Source organism: Vicia villosa, linkage group LG4 (genome assembly GCF_029867415.1).
Source record: "Vicia villosa cultivar HV-30 ecotype Madison, WI linkage group LG4, Vvil1.0, whole genome shotgun sequence".
NCBI lineage: Eukaryota > Viridiplantae > Streptophyta > Magnoliopsida > Fabales > Fabaceae > Vicia > Vicia villosa.
The window spans coordinates 3,780,547-3,791,541 of NC_081183.1; the positions used below are offsets into that span (position 1 = coordinate 3,780,547).

Consider the following 10,995-nt stretch of genomic DNA (forward strand, 5'->3'; position numbering starts at 1 on the left):
AACCGTAACTTCACCTCTTTCCAACGTCATCCTGTCACAATTAATTAAGTTACAGCTGATGCAACCATTTTTATAACACAGTTCATCTCGTTAGCTTTCCGACGCTTCAAACGGAACTCAAATCGGATGTCCAGAACTCCAGTTATGAATTTTCGAAGTTCTGCAGCTATTCAGCAATTTTCCCGCGTTTTGCTTACGAAAATCTCACTCCAAAACTCATTCTCTTCAACTCGATCACATTCCAAACAACCCCTTATCATATCTCTTCACTTCCAAACATTCTTATAACTTGAGCAACAAATCCCATCGCCGAAGTGCGATTTCTGAAACATTACGACATCAATCCTCTTTGCAACTTGCAGCTGAACCTCTTCCGAGACGCAAGGCTACTCAACTGACAACTCCGCAGCCCCTCAGCAGAGCTAATACATTGCAACTTTCTAATTTTCCTCTCCTACAAATAATCATCAATTGCATATAATCATCCTCCCTCAAGATGCTTAAATTTAATTACCAGCCAAGTCCTAATTCCAAGTCACCTTCAATTCGGGAAACAACAAACTCCAACAACGCTTCCACTGTTGCCAACAACAGCCTACTGAATCAATCATCTTACAACTGAAACATAACCGAGAAGCGAAGCTTCTCCCCCACTTGTTTCAAACCAACTTCCGCAACAAACAACCAAGTACCGACAGTGATTCACTCACATGTCGCGTACCAAGGGATTATATGCCGACAGTATACAACTGTCGTGCAACTCAACTGACTCGACAATTGGCCGTACGGAACGACCTGCTCTGATACCACTATTGTAACACCATTCTAAACCCCGCGGAAATTAATAAAATAATTCAGAGTAAAACATGAAAACAAGGGTGCCACAATTCAATTTAATACAAATTACCATAAATCAATTGTCATGCTTCAGTTAGGGAAAAATCATCTTTTTAACAAAATCACGGTTCGACACAGCGGAACATTAATCAACAGGTAAGAATAACATCATCTATGCAATATCTCACACAATTAATCCGATAAGAACAAAATAGAGTATCATCATAAACTCTAAACTAGCGTTCCCCTAGTGTTACAATATCAGAGCATGACACCGACGCTATACTTAAACAAACTGGCCTATGAGCTATCATCACCAAAGCCAAAAGCCGCTACTCGCCAATCTGAAAATGTCAACAGTAAGGGTGAGTCTCATTCAAATTAACAAATGTTATTGAATCATAAATAATAACACATCATAGTTACATCATTCACCCAATTGCTTCATAAACAGACATCCAGACAAGTTTCATCATCACAAAACAATCAACCAACACATCATCAATATTTATAACACTGGAATACATCCAATCATGTTATAAAAGTCATGCATATGAATGCAACTGACACTATGCATGTGGTACCAACATCATCAAATGGGAATAACCCATGACCGATCCAACATCATCAAGATACGACCCTGCCAGCACAGATTCCACACAATGGGAATCATGCCCTTTACTGATCCAACACATCATCATGGATACAACATCATCAATGAATATGAATGAATGCAAACATACATGAACATACTTATACCATCGTCAACATCATCATCATCAAATACTCATTTCATCATCATCATCAACATCATCATCGTCATCATCAAAGTATGTTTATATACATTAGCATCATTCAAATACAATCAATCATCATTAAAGAACATACATGTGTCCACATCAATCATCATCATTAATAAGAAAGAACATACATGTATCCACATCATTCCAAACAAAGCAATCATCATCATACAATTCTCAACAAATCATCACATCATAATGTTTTCCAAAACAACATCTTATACTGTCACATTTCTTCATATATGTCAAAAATACGTCATCCATCCAACAAACAAGATATTCACATCATACTCACATCATCACAAAACTATCTCATAAGATTCATCACACCAACAAACAAATCATCACATGAATCATGTTTTAAACATAGCTTGTATCGTTACATCTTATCATATATACCCACAACACATCATACATCAAAATAAGCAAATGTTGATAAAATAAATTCAAGATGCTGCTCATTTTATTATTACAACACAAGGAATATTTCATAAGCTTCATCCTGCTCGAAACGACACTTAAAACAGGCCAACGGTTCGAAAGTTATGCATCTTTAAACTTTTCAAAAATTAATAGCAGCACGCGGCGCCACACAATGTTCGCAACGCGCTGTCAGGAAACGACGCCTTCGCGTCGCAAACAAAAGTTTGCGGCGCGAAACGAGAAAAGAACTACGCCTTCGCGGCGCCAACCTACCTTCGCGGCGCGAACTGGCAAAGATCAGAGATCTCAATCGCAATTGACAACATACGAACCTGAATCCCAAATTCCTCAACCTCGACCAAATCGATTCAAGTTGATCAAACACCACAAAACAGCCACACAACATATATCATACACACATATAACATATATTATGCATCATCAAACATCATACAACACCAAATTCATGGAATTCATCAAAATAGATAATTATCAATAAAGATCCCCAAAATCTCAACTCTATCATACGACTCAATTGACATGAAATAATATATCTATATCAGTCATATTATCCATAACCCGATAATAGATGTTAATTGGAAGAGTCCCCCCTTACCTTAGCCAAGAATCTGGACTTTTCCCCTTCTTCTCCATCAAACCCGTAAGCCATTTTCCCTCAAATTCAGCAAGAATCTCTCATCTTCAAACTTGCTTATCTCCCTCATCGAGAACCTCCCTGACACGAATTAATATATCAAATCGAAAGAAATTTCGTGTAGAATCCGAATCTTCGAGAATTACCTGATTTGGAGTTACGAGCAGAAAATTATGGCATGATTTGTGCAGGCTGCCAAAGGGTTGCGAAAAATAACTTTTGCCCATGAGTTCTTCTTCTCTCCCTCTTAGGTTTTCTTCCTCTATTTCTCAATTTCCTCTTATTTTCATGTTTTATGAAAATATAATATAATTTTGTAATGGGCTCCTTCACACTAACACCCCCACATTACTAACTCCACCAATGGCCCAACACTATATTTTATTATTTCTTCCCACATAATTCCAATAAAATGCTAATTCAAATTAATTAATTTAAAACTTAATTAAATTAATTAAATAAGAAATTTTGGGATGTTACATCTTCACAAACAAAATTAAAAATTCTAAAAAACTTGTGTGGGATGGACAATAACTTAAACCAAAATACTAAAGATGTCTTCTATGTCCAGTGAAAAAAAAAGTTAATATAAAAATAAAAACAACATTCACTTTAGATAAACATGTCTTGTAAATGATATTTAAACAAAAATGAAGTATGTATAAGGGGAAAAATCATTTAATGATATAAATATTTTTATATATGAGAAATAGTATTTATGATCAAATATTTTTATATATGAAAATTTAATTTTGATTCAAATATTTTTTTAAATGATAACTAAACAAAAATGAAGTCTGTATACGAGATTAATCTATTATTAATCGAAATATTTTTATATACGAGAAATAGTATTTTTTTTATCCAAAAATGGTATATGTAAAAAATTTATTATTGATCTAAATATTTTCATATACAAGATCTGGTTTTTATGATGAAATATTTTTGATCCAAAAATGGTATAGGGGAAAATCTATTATTTATCTAAATATTTTTATATTAGAAATAATCAATTATTTACTTAAATAATTTTTTTAAAAATTTATTTAAATAAATGATGTATCCAAATACGCGTAATAGAACAAAACCCTCGTGCGTATGGACGGATTTGTTACTAGTTTTTATATAAAAATTAAGAAATAATTAATTCAAAGATTACATTATATATTAAAAATGTACGATCATTCTTTTCTTTTTTACTTCTTACTTATTCTCTTATTTGGGCTGGGTACATTTCCTATTTTTGGTATATAATAAACATTTGATTTTTTCTTCAAAAAAAAATTGTTTTAACTTTTTTAGTCTTAATATTAAACCAAATACATTTTCTTTTTTATATTTTAATTTAAAACAATTTGAATACTTTTTACTTATAATTTTTTCACATAAATAGATTTTTTTTTAAGTGAGCGATATAATATTAATTAAAACTATTTTAATAGGTTATGTGAAGTAGTTTAATTAATATGTGCTAATTGAATTAAGTGAGTGTAACCTAATGATTGATAGTTCAATTTATGACGACTACATTTATTTATATTTGTATATTAATATAAACAAGTGATTGTTATTTATAAATAAACAGTTTTAAATAAAAAATTAATTCCATGACTTGAATTATTAAATCTCTTTTTATAAGCCTATTTTATATAAAAAAAACTAGGTCGTAGATTATAAAAATTCTTTTTAGCCTATCGAGTCGACATATTTTAATAAATATGAATAACTTTATTACACTTATTATTATATTATATTTTATATTTTAAATTAAAATACAAAAATAAAATATTGTATATTGAATAAGATAAAAAAAAGCTTAAAAAAACTCATGAACAATGTCATAAGTTGTTTAAATAATTTTGCTCCAATAAATAGTATCACAAATTTTTTAAGAGAATGTAAACAAAAAAATTAGTCTCATTTATCTTTTAATTAATTAGAATATTTAAATATTAGTTGAATTGCTTATTTAAAAATACTCAAATGAAATAGGCTTTTAGTAGTTTAATAAGTCAATAATGCATTCATAAAGATTAAACTCAAACTTTAAACTAAGGCTATGATAATCTACATATTAGAATTAGACTTAAGCTTTGAATTTTTTAATAAGTCATGTTCATGCTTGACAAAACTTATCTCGGTCCAGCTTATTTCTACCTTTATGGATCAATCAATGACATCAATATTTAATTATATTTATATATTAATGTAAGAAAGATGTTGAATAAAAATTAATTTCATTATGCAAAAAGTTAACTTTTTTGAATTTACTTTTTATGTAATATTTTCTAAATTTAAATAAATATTTATTTATTTGTTCGTTTTACAACTTTCTTCAATTTAATTTATTTTTGCCTTAAAATCTCCTATAAATATATGGTTTCTTTTCTTCAAATATCAAATTTCACTCACTTCTGAAGGAGAAATGTCTCAATTTATGCATAAAGTTTTATTACTATGTGTGTTGATGCTTTTATCAATGCATAATATGCTTGCAATTCATGTGAATATGGTCAACTCTTTGGAAAACAAATCAACTTTAACTATTCATTGCAAATCTGCAGATGATGATCTAGGAGTTCATGTTCTACAACCTGGCGATAACTATGGTTTTAAGTTTGGTGTTAAAATAGGTGCAAATACACAATTCTTTTGTGGATTTACCTGGAATGGTGTACTGCATTGGTTTGATATATACATAGACAGTGATTTCAAAAGATCTGATTGTAGTTATTGTGACTGGCAAATTTATGAATCAGGACCATGTCGAACTCTAAAACCTGGGGCATTTGCTTGCTTTCCGTGGAATACGAACAAATAATTTCAACCATTTTTAAGCAAATAGAGTTCAAGGGATATAGAGAAATCAATGTATCTTCTGAAATATTTTAAATAATTTTCTCATTATATAAAATATTATGCACATCTACAAGTTATATTTTAATGATATGACAAAATTAGATTGACTCGACATATTTATCATATTTTAATAATTAAAATCATTAAAATATGGAAAGAAAAATTTGAAAAGTAAAATATGAAAAAGTTATTAGTATTAAATTTGAAATAAAAAATAGTGAGTTGTTCTTTAGGTGGTGTTTACAATGGGAAAGGTAAATCCTTTCCTACCATGAAAAAATGAAATTCTTTACAATTGAAATAGTAATAAAAAATACGAAAGTTACCTAAATATAATGGGATAAACATTTTTTTGAAAATAATGATATGTGGGTTCCACAATTGTTAATATATTATTAAAAAAAAGGTTGTACTTTTTTTAACCATAAAGAAGATATTATAAATCAAAAAGAGAAATACAAGTTACACAAGGGGGACCAAACCAATACCCCTTAATTACAAACTCTAAGCCTTGGGTAACTAACTTGTCTAGCAAGAAATATCTAGAGATATCTTCACGAACAAAATTAAAAATTCTATAAGACTTGTATTGTAAACCAAGATTAGACAAAGAATCAGCACAAAAATTGGATTATATATATATATATATGTGTGTGTGTGTGTGTGTGTGTGTGTGTGTGTGAGTGTGTGTGTGTGTGTGTGTTATCATAAAATCAATTTCGAACGAATAATCTCAACACACTAGCCAACGAGATCGAAGTTTCCAAGGCACCATTGATTGGTTCTTAAAAGCATTCACGACGAATATACAGTCAATCTCCAACCACAGATTATTACTCTTCCTCCTCTTTGCTTCTTCAATAGCCAAAATAGCAGCATAAAGTTCTGCAACTTCAGGCGCCACTGAGCCTACGAAGTCACAAAAGCTAAAAACATGATTGGCATTGTGATCGCGAAAAAGCCCACCACACACAGCTAATTCTGATGTACCAGCCACCACAACATCAAGGGGGGAGACCATAGCACCTCCAAAGTTTGAACATGTTTCCTGGGATTTAAATTAATTCCAAACTTCTTGAGTAGAACAAAATTGGACATGGAAAATTTTGTAACCCTGCAGGAATTATTCCCAACTAACTTGGCTTGAGCTGTCACCATTCCCACACAAGATTTCCAAAATACAGCTTTGTCTTCAAATCTACTTTTGTTCCTAGCAGACTAGATTTGATGAAATATGCAGGCTATGCTAGCCCGAACCACTGCCTTAGCTTGATGACACCAATGTTGTTCAAGAATCTTCCAGCAATTCTCCAAATTTTTAATCATCAGATTGACTTGAATAGTGCCAGCAAACTAAAGCCAAAGTTTACTAGCAAAGCTGCAGTTGAAGAACAAATGGGAAGAGGATTCACTACAAACGTTACAGAGTCTGCAAAGAAATGGAAAAGAGAATCCCCTGAGTTTCATATTATCATCCATCATCGGTTTATTGTGAATTAATCTCCACACGATCATTGAATGACCATAAGGAGTATCTATATCCCATGGAAAATATCTCCATTTTTCCAAGGGGCCTTGGCTTAGCTATAATATTGTAGGCCTCCTTTATGGTTAATTGGCCATCCTTTGCATTCTTCCAAATAAAACAATCATCAATCTCAGCATCGGGAATTGTCACTCCAACAATAAGAGGGAGCAAGCTTGGTAAGGCCAGTTGAATGCTATCCTTGATAAACCAGGCATTCCTGATCCACCAATCACTAACTTCGAAGTTAGAGCAAAGTGATACTTCTCATGAATATGGAATGCGTTAACTAAAGGCTCTCCTAGCCAGTTGCCTATCCAGAAATTCACTCTCCTACCACAGCCAATGCTCCACATACAACTATCCATCACAGTTCCATATGTCTCCTTAATCCCATGCCAAATCGAGAATTTGATAGCATACTTGATAATTCCACCATTTCTCAAAACTCTAGACTTCAACATATTAGACCAGCTTTGAGTGTCATTAAGAAACTTCCAGCATAAATGAAGGTTTGTAGCAGTGTTGCAGTCCTTTAGAGACATAATTCCTAAGCCACCCTCATTTCTATTTTTGCAACAAATCTTCCATGCCACAGTGACTGACCTTTTCTTATCTGTGTTTCCACTCCATATGAAGTTCCTCATATATATTTCAATCACCTTAACAATGCTTCCAAGCCAGGGATAAATGGATGAGCAGTCCATAAGCATACTCAAAATAGTTGTTTTCACCATTTGAACCCTGCCTTCTTTTGCACCCCAAAATTTGCCCTCTTTCTCCGTGCTATAAGTTATGAGCGACGTTTATTTCGTCGCTTAAAAAGCAGGAAAAATAATAAAGAGCACCAAGCGAAGATGAATTTTGCCAAGTTAACGTATCTTATGAGTTGAATGGCAAGAGGCGTAAAGATAGTGTTATGATCGAGGTTAATGATGGTGTTTGTGCCTTCAATGCAAATGGAATGTGGATTGAAGAATTGAATTGGTACTGATTCATGTTATTGATTCATATGGTTCAAATTATTCAATGGACTAGTTTTGTTTAAAGCACGCAAGTTTGAAGGATTTGTTCTTTTGGAAGTAAGTAACAAGGCTTGTTCATTTGAATCATTGGAAGGCATAATTCGAGTTCGGATATTATTCAAAGACCTAAATACAAATATCATTCACATCATTAGAAATCCCAAATTCAAATATTCAAGATTTATCATCAAGTTTTACATTATTCAAGTTTCTACAAAATTCATACAAAAAAATTCAAACTATTACACTATTCTATATTCAAGTTCAACCATTCAAATATGTCTAAAATCCAATTCATACATTTCAAAAATCCATTATTACATCAAAGGTCAAAGCCTACTATTAAATGTCCATTACAAAAATTATACAAAAAATGACTAATTACAAGAGGATGCAAATCACAACATGGGCCCTGCTCTTTGGAGTTACAGAAGAAACAAAAAAAAACGTCTACTGCAAAAGGGAAGAAGAAACCGATTCCACATTTGAACATTCTACCAACCTGCATCAATAAACCGGTTCAGCGGCATAACCCAAAAGGATTTAAAAGAAAAACCACTCATGTATAGTCAGAAAAGGAGGAGGTTTACATAACAGAAAAATGCAGAACTGAAACGTAACAGAAAAATCATAGAACCTCACCTTCACCATCGAACTTCATACTCCTCCTTCTCCAATCATCTTCAACTACCTTCTTTTCTCCAATCTCCAGCGTTCATCCCTAACCACCTTCATCTTTAACCTTTTTCCACCTTCTTCAACACCTCTTCAATCTCAAAACCTTCATCTCCCTCTTCATAACAAAAAATTACAAAACCTGCAAAAGAAAAAAAAATGGATTCGTAACAAACTTCTCAGCCATAACTGAATCCTCGATAACCAATCTTCTTCTCTCTTTCAGAATTTCCATCACTTCACGATCATCTTCAATCATCAACACAAAAGAAACTTGCTAGTGAACTTCAGATAGAACAAAAATCGTGAACACAAATTGAGAATCCTTCACAAACTCTGGAATCTTCACCAAACTTTCATCTTCACTTCATCGATCAAAATTACGAACCTTCAACATAATCTTCAAGCTCCTCTGCAACGTCAATATCGCCATAGCTAAATATGCTTCTCCTCCACCACGAACAACGACATCGTCTTTGAATCGCTCATCATTTCAACCTTCACCTCCACCTGTTTATCAAGAAGAACACAATAGTCTCCTCAGAAACACAACAACAGAAGCGCAGATATTGGAGGAAGAAGTAGAGGAAGAGATCATTAAACGCAACATAAAAGAGAAGAAGAAAAGAAGTAACATGCAAGATGTTCATACCTGAAGAATCGGAAGCTCGTTATTTGGATTTCCTCGCTTCGATTCGCGTCTGAAAAAGGTTGAGAGATTACGAGCGGCACTGAGTTCTAAGAGAAGAGACGAGATGATGTGGTCACGTCTTCTTGTCCACGGCGGCGGAGAAAGGTCTCGTCGGAGATGAAATGCATCTAAGATTTTTGAGACGAAAGGCAATGTGGATTTGTTTCGACTGTTCACGGTTGAGATCGAGAGAGATGAACTCGGAGAGATGAACGACGTGAGTAAGCCTTTTGTTCGATCGGAAGTATTGAACGGAGGAGTAGCTCCGGTGCCGTTTCCGTGCGCTGTCGTTTGCGATTTGAGTGTGAAGGAGGGAGAGAGCTTCTTCAGAGGTAATCTTAATGGTCACAATTAGAAAACCCTAGGCCCTTTTCATGTTAATAAATCTCTTGATTAGTCTTTAAGTGATATTTAATTTGATTAGTGTAAACAATCGGAAGTTTAATCTGCTTATTAATGTGAATAAAATCAATTTGATATTGAAATTGAATAATTTTCTGATGGATCAAAATTTGAATGCTGATACATACACCATGGGCCTTACACATTTGTTGCTCGCTGCACCTCCCATAGAGCCTACTCACTATCTTCATTATTGGTCATGATTGAACTAAGCAAAAAAAAAGTCATCATGGGCTTATTTATGTGGGCCCGCGCCTGTTTCCATAGGTTGTACCTCCTGATTCAAAATTAAAACCTCCTGATCCGTTTTTTTTATGCTTAGAACTAGTTTTGGTTTCTTATTTCTTTTTGTTAATAAAAATGCCATGAAAACAATAATTGTTGTTAGAATTTCCATGATCTAAAATGCCATAATAAAATCGTTGCTTTTGTTTCATTTTTTGTTAGTTTCTTAACATGATAAAAAAATAATCAAAAACATGTAATTTTTTTGCTCATTAGAATTTAATATATTTTGTACATAGTTTTGTCCTATTGTTTTAGATAAAAATGCCATGAAAAATAATATTCTTGTTAGATTTTATTCTTAGAAATTAATTAGAATTTTACTTCTATTTTGTTTCATAATCCGATTAAGCGACTTTGTTCGCATTTCCTTGTTATTTCTGATAAGTGTGCTAGCTTGTGCAAGGTACTTTGAGAGAGTTTGATTGGGATTCAATTGCGTTGTGTTCCACTTTATTTGTGGGACACGAACTTATTCTTGATCTCTCATCCATTAAGATGTATTCCTGTATTGTCTGGATTATATTTCTTGCAGGTTGCTTGTGTGGTTGTGTTGATACGCACCACATAGCGGTTGTGATTTATTTTCACACCGCATCGCTTTGACGCTTATGCTGGACTTTTGGCTTTGCTGGATGTTAGATTACGGGAAGTTTCTAAGTTCTGCTTGCGTTGCTAGCTCACTGCGGATTTGCTATCCGCTCGGTACAGCTCCTTGTCCCTTTTACTCTTCAGCGCACCATATGATGCCATGAGAAGTAGGGTAGGCATGCCGCATCATTCATAACATGAGAAGTAGGGTAGACATTCATCTGGAC

The 10,995-nt window shown here is 33.2% G+C and overlaps 1 long non-coding RNA gene across 1 annotated transcript; it reads right to left on the reverse strand.

Moving 5' to 3' along the window:
* Positions 1–8,221: 8,221 nt before the first annotated feature.
* LOC131594354 (uncharacterized) lies at positions 8,222–9,960 on the reverse strand. The gene is made up of 3 exons (XR_009281333.1): positions 9,452–9,960; positions 8,767–9,309; positions 8,222–8,626 (listed from the first exon to the last, which is right to left on the reverse strand). It is a non-coding gene; the product is annotated as an uncharacterized LOC131594354 (long non-coding RNA).
* Between the last annotated feature and the right edge of the window lie 1,035 nt (positions 9,961–10,995).